Below are 12,646 nucleotides of genomic sequence, written 5' to 3' on the forward strand. Positions count from 1 at the left end.
TTTTCCGTTGAGAGTTTTGTGTTCTGAGTTAAAGGTGCCATAGAATGCAAAAATCACTTTTATAAGGTGCTTGAACACAGTTGTGTGGCCGCAGTGTGTGAAAACAACCAGCCTATAATGGCAAAAATCCACCCACTCATTGTTTTATAATCCCAATGAATCATAAACAGTCTCTCCACACTAGCAGTTCCAGATTTCTCACTACTATGACATCATACTCGGGGAAAGTCCCGCCCATTTGTGACGCTCTCTGCCCTATTAGCATATACACAGCCCTGAGTGAGAAGCAGCAGTCCGCCATTACTGTTTTCTTGCTGTTGCTGCTGGAGGTGCAATGTCAGCGCCAAAGAGCCATTAAACCGTGTGTTGGGATGCACCAACGAACATAGGAGTCTCCATAGACCGCTGAGGACACGGTGGTTAAATTTCATTTTCGAAGGAAATGTCCCGGGAAAAAACCCTGGAATCCAGCCAATCAGCAACCTTGGGAAACCCCCTTTTCTACAAAGACAACAACAAAGGGAACCCCCCTACACAGGCAAGGCAAGTACCTCCAGATTCTAGCTGAACTGGTGCATTTAATATAAATTTTAACCTCATTGAGGAACTCAATTCGAGGGTTAATTGAGTGATTGATGGTTGTTCAGGTCTATGCAATTGCACATGTTGCTGTAAACTTGGGATTTCACATTTTCATTCTCTTAAACTCATTCTGTCCTCACTTTCTCTCTTCCTGCAACTTGTGTGAATGTGTGAGTGCGTGTGTTTATGTGTTAGACTAGTTTATATGTCTTAGATTTATCTAATAAAGCCTTATTTATATTGAAAAGAGAAGTATCCTGTGTTTTGTGCTTACAAGTTAATGTCTTAAACTGCCGATCTTGTTACTGTGCTAATAAATAGTATTTTCACTATACTTTGGATATTAATATCCATTGCAGAATTGATGTTATATGGCTCGTTCAATTAATCGCTGGCCGACTCAGTGATCAGCCGTAAAACAGTGATTCTGTCCAAATTCCCTATAAAATCATAAATGATTCCCTTTGAGCTAAATTGACCTGTTTCCCTTACATCCCGAATTGGCAGTGTCCACTCCAGACTCTCCCGAGGAAGCCACACCTGTCTCTGAACACTCTGTCAGTCCTGCCAAAGAGGCTGTCTCTGAACTCTCATTCTGCCCTGTCATGGCTGATCCACTGTGGTGGTTTTCAGCTCTGCCATGGTGGTCCTCTGCTCTGTCTGCTCTGCTGAAGGGTGCTTCAGTTTTGTCTACTCCACTTTGGTGGTCCTCAGTTCTATCAGCTCAGCCTTGGTTGTCCTCAGTTCCATCAGCTCCACCCTGGTGGTCATCTTAAAGGTCTTCGGTCCTGTCCACTCAGCTGTGGTGGTCTTCTGCTCCACTGTGAGTGTCTTCTGTCCCGTCTGCTCTGATGGTCTTCTGCTCCACTGTGGGGGCCTTTGGTCCCATCATCTCCACCCTGGCTCCCTGCTCTGCCTGCTACCCCTGATCTCCAGCTTCGCCTTGGTCACCAGCTCCTCCGGCTCTACCCTGGCCTGCTGCTCTGTCTTGGTCTTTCGCTCTGCCCTGGTCACCAGCTCCACCCTGGCACCTCCTCCACCTCGACTCCACCTCCCTCCTGGACTTGTCATTTTGGAGCGTCTGGAAGCCACTCCTTTGAGGGGGGACCACAGTATGTCATGATCCCTGTCTGTGTTCCTTGTCTTGGTCTCTGTGTTTAAGGACTCTTATTTTGCATTGTATTCCTATTCTTTGCTTTCTTCCTGTTTCAGTTCCCTGTGCTATATTGTGTGTTGCCATAGCTTCCCTCATTTGTTGTCATATAAATTCATTAGCTCCACCCTCATGTTACCCTGTGCATATATACCCCTGTGTTTGCCTGATTCAGGGTCAGTCGTTGTTTCCCTGTGTAAGCTCATATCTTGGTTTCCTGGGCCCTCATTTATCAACAGTGTGTAGAAAAGGTTCTATATTTTATCCTATGAATGAAATTTAGAATGTGCCTAAGTACAAGAAAATGTGTATTTATCAAACGTGCGCACGCAATTCTTACGCATGAGTAAGCAATCATTGTTGATAAATCCCACATGCGCGTAAGTAACATGCTCGTTCACGTTCATGGTCATTTGCATTTGGAAACGCCTCCAATGAACCATATATGTGTTGACAACATATAAATCACGTGAATGTATGTGTCCTCACCAAAATCATGGCAAAGAAAACTGTACCGACTGAGAAGCCATTCTGTGCTCTCACTCTCAGCGTGGTCTTTGAAAACGCATTCTCTGCGGAGTGTATTGTTTGCCAAGTCTTCCAATAACGCAAGATAAGCCATTGTACTGAGACAAACATTTGTCACAGCTGTCTTTTATAGGGTTTGACACCAATTACGCAACTTGTCTGTTTAAAACCAGACAAATGATCAATTGTGTTTTATAATTAAAGGAAACACAGGACATATGTGGATTGCTTAATGCATACTGTGACACTCTTAAATGCTTTTTATGTGTAGTGTCAGTATTCTACCACTAGATTCTCTGCGTAAGCATGCTCAGAGGTGTGCTTATATTTACACACATTTCTACGTATAAGTACAAGTTGGTAGATCCCACACTTTGCGTGAAACTGTTCTTACGCACTCATTACACACAAATCTGTGCGTACGCACTGTTGATGACCCTGGTCTTTGTTCCCATTCTGTGATTTACCCGTGTTTGTTTCTACATCTTGTTATTAAAGTCTGCTTGCATTTGGATCCTTCTCGTCTCGCTTTCATACCCAGCATAACACGAACAAATGCAAGTTGTTTTTATAGGTCGTGTCATCTGATCTTAATATTTTCTTTAGGGCTGCCCCTTAAAATAGTTAAGGGGCAGACCTAGTTGATAAGAAGAGGCTTAGTCAACCAAATTTTAATTAGTTGGTTGGTCACAAGCAAAAAAAAAAAATAATAATAAAAATAAATAAATAAATAACACTCAAGAGGAAGTAACAAAGTCACAGAGTACGTGATGGACAGATCATTAACAAATAGGCTATTTATTCATTTTCATATAATGTAGCCTGTAGAAGAGCTGTGCTAGTCAATTTGACAACCGCCCCTGGCCAAGTACCACATATGTTAGTGCAACCATTTTTTTTTTTTTTTGTATGAGAATGCTGATTTAGGTGAATATTATGAAAGATGTTTGGTACAAAGCTTTGCTTACAAAATAAATAATAGCAATTAAAAGTTACACTGCAACCATGGAAACATTTGGATTCATGCCGAATGAGAGAGAGGTACATGATTCTCTGGCAGCGCAATATCAAATATAACCTTAAAGTCTTGCACATGCAGAAGATACAATTTGCAGTTCTGCCCTTTTACAAGTGTCTGTTGCTTTGGAACAGGAGAAGACATTAAGACATTAGACAAGAGATGGTCTCTGTCCTGCTTGTGTTCCATATTATATTAACATATTACTATCAGATACTGTATTCCTGAAAATGTGTGATATAAAATATTTTTTCAGCCTAAAACAAAAACTGACAAAAGCATGGATGTTTACCTAAAATGTCTGTAAAACACACACACACACACACACACACACACACACACACAAAAACAAATAAATAAATAAATTACCTTGGATACATTGCTTCTCTGCTGAGCAATCATTGTAAGGTTGTACGTTTGAATAATTTTGGTCCTGAATGAATCTTGATTTATTTTTGGCATTTTTTCCGTTGTATTAGAATAGCGAAGTGGGAGAGAGAGAGGGGGGACAGGATCGGGAAAAGTCCACGACCCATGACTCGAATTGAGTAATGAGTAATATTAATTAACTACATGTACTTACTATATGGTTAGGGTTAGGATTAAGGTTTAGCTTAGGGTTACTTGCATGTAAAATTTATTGCTATTATAATAGTAAGTACATGTAACGTGTAACAAGGACACCTTAAAATAAACTTATACAGACACTCACTTGTTGTTACCATAACCTGCACTAAAGTCACTGAAAGATTCTAAACCTCTGACACACAGACTGACAGCTTGTCTAGAACTCACAGAGAGAAGCAGAGTGCTACAAAAGTCCTAGTGCTGATATTGATGAAATATCAGCACTCTTGGAATTTTTAGTAACTAATGTTAACAAGGATGAATAAATATTGTAAAAAAAAAATGTGTTGCTCATTGTTCTGTGATTTACTCATGTTTGTTTTTCCATCTTGTTATTAAAGTCTGCTTGCATTTGGATCCATCTCGTCTCACTTTCATACCCAGCATAACACGAACAAACAAAATTTGTTTTTATAGGTCGTGTCATCTGATCTTAATACTTTTCTTTAGGGCTGCCCCTTAAAAGAGTTAAGGGGCAGCCCTAGTTAATGAGAAGAGGCTTAGTTGACCAAATTTTAATTAGTTTGTTTGTCACAAGCAAAGAAAAAAAAAAACTCAACAGGAAGTAAGAAAGTCACAGAGTAGGTGATGAACAGATCGTTAACAAAGAGGCTATTTATTAATTTTTATATAATGTAGCCTGCAGTAGAGCTCTACTACAGGCTACATTATAAAATGTGTTGCTCATTGTTAGTTAATGGAATCTTTGTAAAGTGTTATCTTGTGACCATTATGACCACAAGCTGTAATCATTGTCTAATATGTTCATTATGTCTGCTTAATTAAATACATGATGTTTACTAACCATATAACCTGTATTATCTAAATGTTATAGATGTACTTTACTGCCATATGGAAGTTACTTTGACATACTCATCTCTGAGTGACCAGTAACAAAAAATGTCCTGACTGTAACTGTGCATTTTCTGTGTAGCTGTTTTGTATCTGTGTAAAAATGTTATACAAACAAACTTGTATTGAAAAACTGAACTGAAGTTTCCAAAACATAAAACGTCTCCAGTTACTGTCGTAACCTCGGTTCCCTGAGAGACGGGAACGAGACATGGCGTCGGAAGCTGACGCTTTTGGGGACTCCCTTCCTTCCTAAACCTACCTGAAATCTTATTGCACAACGCCAGTGAAGTTGCAACTCTCACTGGCCAATGCCAGCCAAGACGGCAAATAGGGGCGGAGCCCCACTGCTATATAATGTGCTGTCTTGGCGGCATAAGCTCAGAATCTTCCGACTGAATCAACAGCACAGCAGACCTGAGTAGTGAACACGGCAGCCTACGCCATGTCTCGTTCCCGTCTCTCAGGGAACCGAGGTTACGACAGTAACCGGAGACGTTCCCTCTTGAGAACGGTCTCTCGACATGGTGTCAGAAGCTAACGCTTTTGGGAACTGTATAGAACAACGCCGTGGGAACAGCGAAGAAAAAACCTCAAGCCTTGGCGGAGCAAACATGAACAGTTCTTGCAAAGCACATAGAATAATCCCCAACCAATCATAGACGACCTTACGACATGCTCCAAGGAAATTGGATGTAGATTCCCGCTCAGGGATCCAATCAGGTTATTCAGAATCCATGAAGTCCAGAAGCAGGTCTTCTTGTTGAGAGATGTGCTGCGCCGTCGCCTTAAAAAAGATTAGGACGTTGCCAGTCACCTCAAAATGCATGCATATATAAGTATGTAATATAACAATGCAACGTGGCATGTGAGCAGTGAGGCCGGGCACAATAATAATAGTATACACACTTAGTGAGCGGCAGCAGCCGGTACCAGTACCAACCACACGAAGTCATAGGCGAGCCAGTGCACATAGCGAGGACAGAGACCACTGGCTTGTATCCCTCCCATCCTATGCCGTAACACAGCGTGACAGCGCAGACACGATAACACTGAATATCACGAGGCTCGCTCCACTGGTACGAAGGGGAGCACTGCAGTCTGGGTACGGCAATGGCCCCGCCCCCGATTTCTACCTATACGACCTAGTCGAAACCACCTGCATAGTCAGCGGCTAGCAGTTGCAGGTGGAATCATTGGTCGTACTCCCCGACAGGACATGTGAGGCTAAGGACCACATGTCCAAATTGTAGAATCTGGTGACGGTATTCTGCGAAGACCATCCAGTCTTCAAACTGTCTTTGATAAAAACACCCTTAGTCCACGCCCACGAGGAGGCAATTGCCCTCCATTCCATAGGACATTCCATACCCTTGCTAGAATAGGCCAAGGCAATGGCATCTACCACCCAATGTGATAGTTGTTGTTTGGAGACCGGCTGCCTCTTGGTGCCGCCTCCAAAGCACACAAACAGCTGCTCAGATTGCCGAAACTGAGCCGTGCGGTCGACGTAAACTCGCAGAGCCTGCACCGGATATAGCACCTGATGAGGGGCGGCATCCGATGAGGTCGCTGACTCTGGAGTGAAAGCAGAAAGCATCACCACTTGCGCTCTGAATGGTGTCGAGAGTGATTTAGGCACATAGCCCAATCTTGGCTTGAGCGTAACGTTACAATCACCTGGTCCAAACTGCATGCAGTCAGCATTTACAGAGAATGCTTGTAAATCCCCCCACGCACTTGACCGAAGCAAGGGCGAGCAACAGTGCGGTTTTAAGCGATAGCTCTCTCAATCCGGCAGACAGAAGTGGCTCGAAGGGCAGAAGGGCAGAAGAGCCAGCACCCCCAGCACCAGAGCCAGATCCCAGGATGGCACAGTGGGAGGACGAGAGGGTCTTAGCCGTCTCGCACCTCTCAAAATTCTGATCACCAGATCGTGTCTACCCACCGAGCGCCCGTCGATAGTGGCGTGAAATGCTGAGATAGCTGCAACATAAACCTTAGGAGTGGAAGGCATACTGCCGCCATCCAGCTGCTGTTGCTAAAAATCCAGAATGTCAGACACAAGACAGCTCTCCGGGTCACGACCATTCGATTCACACCATTTAACAAACACTGCCCATTTAAGAGCATGCAGGCGACTAGTAGAAGGGGCTCGCGCCTCTGTAATCGTGTCCATCACGCGGCGAGACAATGAGTCAGAGTTTACCAGTTCCCGCACACCATCCACACATGAAGTTTTCACCGTTGGGGTGCCATATCGAGCCGCCCGCCTGAGATAGTAGGTCCCGTCTCAGCGGGATCAGCCACGGGGGAGCCATTAATATCTCCAGCAGATCGGGAAACCATAGCCTGTTCGGCCAGTACGGAGCGATTAATAACACCGATGCTCTCTCCTCTCTGATTTTGTGCAGCACCTGTGACCTGTGGGCCTTCAGCCACGGCATCGTGAGTGCTCCCCGCCCAGGGGTGAGCGTGACAGAGAGAAGAACAGAGGACAATTCAGTCCTCTCCGTGAGGAATCCCGTCCTTCGATAGCATATCCGTGCCGCTGTTCAGGCAGCCCGGGACATGCGCTGCCCAAATGGAGAGCAGATGACGATCGGCCCACAGTAAAAGGCATGCTGCCTGTTCGTAAAGGGCTCTCGAGTGTACTGGCGGTTTATGTTTGACATCACCGAATCAACACGTGATGCTCCCGGACTTGTGTGATGAAACTCAGAAGAGCCAAAAAGACCGCTCTCAGTTCGAGGCGATTTATGTGCCACTTTTTCTCCGACTCCGTCCAGTAGCCCAATGCCGGTACGCCATCGCAATAAGCCCCCCGTTGACGCGTCTGTCGTGACCACCTTCTGCTGCATGATGTGTGGTACAGGTCAGGGTTTCGCCATGGTTTCAGCGCATTCAAGCACCCGCGAGTGACCACAACACAGGCACGGCCAGTTTTCCAAGCCCTTCTCGGTACCTGTGTTTTCAGCCATATCTGGAGGGGGCGCATATAGAGCAGGCCGAGGTGGCACACAGACACGGCCGCTGCCATCTGTCCCAAGAGCCTCTGATATTCTTTCAGTGCCACGGGACGTCCCAGACTGAAAGTATTCAGAGCGGACATTAAATCTCGTATGCGCTCCTGACCCAGACGTGCTCTCATCGAGACTGAGTTCAATTGCACCCCCAGATATGTGATTGACTGGTTGGGGCATAACACGCTCTTTTGTATGTTCACGCAGAGACCTAAACTCTCCAGATGAACTTAACAGAGCGCTTTAGTGGCTGTTGCGCACATCCTCCGAATGGGCCAAAACCAGTCAATCATCCAAATAATTCAAGATGCGTATTCCGCTCGCTCTCAGAGGGGAAAGCGCTGCATCCACACATTTCGTAAACGTGCGCGGCGCCAGCCCGAACGGCATCACCGTGAACTGATATGCTTTGCCTTCGAATGCAAATCTCAGAAAGCGCCTGTGTCGAGGGGTGATCTGGATATGAAAATATGCGTCCATCAGGTCCACTGAAATAAACCAATCATCGGGCCGAATCTGCACGAGGATCTGTTTCAGCATTGTCATTTTGAAAGCGTGTTTGTATAATGCACGGTTGATGGGTCACAGGTCTAGGATCGGACAGAGACCGCCAACTTTCTTTGGAATGACAAAGTAGCGGCTGTAGAACCCGCTCTCTCGTTTGGCAGGATGACTTCTATCTCGCGTTTTGCGAGGAGGTTGAGAATCTCTTACCTCAGCACCGACTTGTTGCATGCCGGTACTGTCGACATGACCACGCCCTTGATGTTTTGGTGGTCTGCGCCAAAACTGAAGCGTGTAGCCGTTCTCTATAACGTTCCGCACCCAATCCGAAATGCCCTGGGATGGACCGCCATGCGTTCGCAAAATGGCACAACGGGCGGAGCACCTCACCCTCTGTATTCTGAGCAACACCGCTGTATGCCGGGGATGCGTTCAGAAAACACACGGGACAAATGGGAGCGCTGTATGGTAGCTTAGGTCGTGCATTGCCTATTAACGGGAAGCGCGAGCCCTCCCCTGAATGTCTGAGTGACACAGACGTGTGTATATGCGAAGTGTCGAGAGCGAGCCGCGGCGGCGGAGGTCCGATACTTAATACATGGGCGTGAGCATCGCCGGTTACCCAGAGGAGCTGCGAGCCCGACTTTATTACCAGCTCCCTGGCCGAGCGCCGAGTGTGAGAAACTGCTATCACTAGAGGAGAAGAAAAATAATCTTTTTGTGAGGGTGTAACAGATTTTATTGCATTCTGAACAGTCACAACATAAACATTCTCGCAGCCGACTGCAACCGCCAAGGGGACTTCGTGAGAACGTTTCAGACGCTTCACGGCAGGCCCGCCGCTCGGTGAACTCCTCCTCCTTACTCTCCCGTCAGGAACGAGGCTTTTGCGCCAACAAAGGAGCGCCCCTGGGGCGGTTTCTTGAAGCCGTGTTGCGCCTTCGGTGCCCTCTTCCACAGAGTTTTGGTGTGAGCAGCAGGCTCCGGATCCGGCGCCGATAAAGCAGAAGCCCACTTCGATGGCCGGTTGGAAGCGGACGATGATCTACTCCGTGCTGGGGGAGTAGCAGCCCGGCACGGCAGGAAGTGACTCATTGCTTTGGAGCATTTCTGTGCTTTAGAGAAACGCTCCGCGCTAGCCTCCACAGTGTCTCCAAAAAGACCGGAGGGAGATAAAGAAGCGCTGAGTAGCGCCTTCCTGTCCGCATCTTTCAGCTCCGTGAGCGTCAGCCACAGATGACGGTGGAGCACCACCATGTAGCCCATGCTTAGCCTAATCGCCTGGGCTGTCTTCTTCGTGGCCTTTTTTGTGCGAAATCCGTCGCCACGCGAAGATCCTTAAAGGCCTCGGGATCCGCTCCACCCTCATCCAGGGATTTCAGGAGCTGTGCCTGAAAAACTTGGAGCACCGCCATTGTGTGAAAATCCACGCAGCGAAATTCAGAATGACAGCTAACTATTAGCTCACTTCAGAGGCTCCTAGAGAGAGAGAGAAACTGTCCTTGGTACTGAAGCTGTGAACCCCCTTTCAACGACAGCATTCACTGTGGGCTGTGGCAGCCATCATTAATTCTCTCTTCAGTGTACTGTGCGTATATTTTTCTATAACATACTTTATACTTATTTTAATTACAAAATATAAGTAATAAAATTAAATAATCAAATTCTCCCTGTATTGACAGTAAACTATTTAACGTTTATTTGTTGTATTTATTAGTCTGGCTGCTCGACAAGGTGTTGTTTGTCTTCAAGGACCCGTTATATGTTTTGTACTATGGCTTCAAGAGACACACTGTTTCAGACATCGCACAGAACGTCAATAATCCAACTTCTCCACCATTTGCGTTCATTGACAAAATCATGCAGCAAATAAAATCCATGGAAAAAAGTTTCTGATACAGTGAGAATTTAAACAAGAAAATGTGGATAACAATGATGTTTAGTGGTATCTGAACGAGTCTTATGAAATGTTACAGCACTAAATCTGCACACGAACTCCAATATTAACCAATGCTATAATACACAACGCACACAACAGAGTAGTTCCACATACCTGCGCTGAGACGTGCCTTTGTCGCGCGCGTTCTTCAGTTCTTCTCACGCAAATGTTCAACAGCCTTTATCTAATTGCAGAGAGGTTTGCTGAAGTCGAACCTCTAAAACCCTTCACACATGTTTAGGGTGAGAAGCGTCTCACATCATGTTGGGCTTAATGTTTGTGATGCTCTAACATCTCTCTCCCTCTCTCTGCACGTCACTGACGGGTCACGGACCGACAACGACACAACGACTGTTTGTATGCGTAGCCTAGTGTCATTGCTCTTGTTTTATTGGTTTTAGATAGATGATTGTTTGCTGTGTCACTACTGTTATGGATGTTGTATTTGGGGTAATGTGTTATCGTTGCAGAGGCTGACTAAAGCCATAAAGTTTGGAACGCTTCGCGGCATTCTGGCCAAGTTCCATTTTACGGGGTTGTCAGACCGACATATAAAACAACAAATTTAACCGACATAAATTTTTTTATGAGCTGGATGTTTAAGGTCGGGTAAATCTGAAACCTTCAGTTTATACTTTAGACAGGAATGAAAACGAGTCTGCAAGGGATTGAACTACAATGCGTTTAGTGGATTGTACTGTTGTTAACAACATGACAACTGTTCTGTTTTAAAGTTGCGGAAATTACGGAATCTAGGACCTTTATAGGCAGTGCATGCCATTGTAAAGAATGTATCCCTCACAGCCTCGTTTTCTTTCGCGTAAATGGATGAATGCAACACGGACGTAAATGGTCCATGGATGCACCACTTGGGACTTTATTATGGATGTTGAGGTTTAGATGGTCTGTGCGGAGATGAGTGTCCTGCTTTACTAGGAATAACTGGATTACCGAGAAGTAAAAGACCCCAAACATAGATGCTTCTGACAGCGGATAAGCAGACACACATACAAAACTTGTTTGCAGTTTTAATTTTAATCCATAGCAGTGTGGAATTTTGACTGAGTGTTAACAGTAGGCCTACATTAAACTATTCTTCTGTGATGTCTCAAGGGAAAAACTCCCGTTGGAAATGTTCTGGTAAGATGACTGACAATGTCCTGAGCTTCTGGATAAAATATTCAGAATGACCATTTTATGCTTCTTTTGACTCTCTTAGCATTAAAATTTTATCTGCACCCTGCTCTGGTGCATGAGACACCATAACAGATCACCACAGTCAGTGTCAACTTAATCTTCAAGAAGGGACATCTACAGACCGAGTTTAATTTTCCCTTCTTTATTTGCAATATCATACATTAGGTATAAATGGCAACAAGGATTGCATGGAAAAAGCATATAATCTGTTAAGACAACAAAGGCAGGGCTAACATACACTGCTACAAAATACAACATATTACTTGGTTTATTTATACGTTATGGATCAATATTAGTATGTAAGAACAGAGATAGTGCTTTGGGTTTAATTCAGGACCTTGCTATTTGAGAGACAGAAAGAGAGCAAAGTAAGGCATTCTGTTGATTTTGTCCTCTAAATGAAAAACTCAACAGATGAAAATAAAACAGGTGGACTGAGTCACACAAAGCAAAAGGACAACAGAGTGATGTACTAACTAATCTACACATTAAGAACACAAAGTAATGAAAAAATATTATGATAAAACGAGGAGCAAAGTTCTTGCTCTTCTCTTCAACAAACACAAAACTTAATAGTACCGGAACAAACATGAATGGCTGACTAATTGGGAAAAGGTAATTCCACCTTGTTTTTGTAATTTGGGTGTCAAAAATAATAAAGAATTAATTAAAATTGATTGCAATAGATAGACTTTGAATATACTACAGAAGCAGAAACGGCACATTTTAAAGATTAGTTCACCCCATTCTGTCATTCACTCACTCTTATATCTTTCCAAACCTGTATGACTTTCTTTCTTCTGAGGAAGAATATATCCTGATAAATATCTCAATAATATATATATATATATATATATATATATTATTTTGATAAAATGGTAACCAAAACTGTCTGGCTACTAACAATCTTCAAAATATCTTGTTTTCTACATTAAAAAAAACAAAAAAAATGTCATGCATATTTTGAACGTCATGAGAGTGAGTAAATGATGACAGAATTTCCATTTTTGGGTGAACTTTTCCTTCAAGGGAAAGCTAAACAACTTAAGGAAAGAAACAAGCAATAATATTAGCAGTTCATTCATACATTTGTTCATGTATTCAATCATTAATTCAGCAGCACAGGAATATAAATAATTGGGTAAGGCAGATGGATCATCATACAGCAGAGGAAACTCAAAGCATTCCATGTTAAACCTTTTTTTTTTTTTTTTTTAAATGGC

The 12,646-nt window shown here is 44.0% G+C and overlaps 1 protein-coding gene across 1 annotated transcript in view; it reads right to left on the minus strand.

Moving 5' to 3' along the window:
• Nucleotides 1-10,577, minus strand: part of cacng5a (calcium channel, voltage-dependent, gamma subunit 5a) — a 26,150-nt gene extending 15,573 nt beyond the window's left edge. Inside the window, exon 1 of the mRNA XM_016486588.1 lies at nucleotides 10,341-10,577. The gene's annotated coding sequence lies outside the window, so the exon portion shown is untranslated. The remainder of the gene's footprint in view (nucleotides 1-10,340) is intronic.
• Between the last annotated feature and the right edge of the window lie 2,069 nt (nucleotides 10,578-12,646).

The sequence above is a fragment of the Sinocyclocheilus anshuiensis genome, unplaced genomic scaffold (assembly GCF_001515605.1).
Source record: "Sinocyclocheilus anshuiensis isolate Anshui unplaced genomic scaffold, SAMN03320099.WGS_v1.1 scaffold101, whole genome shotgun sequence".
NCBI lineage: Eukaryota > Metazoa > Chordata > Actinopteri > Cypriniformes > Cyprinidae > Sinocyclocheilus > Sinocyclocheilus anshuiensis.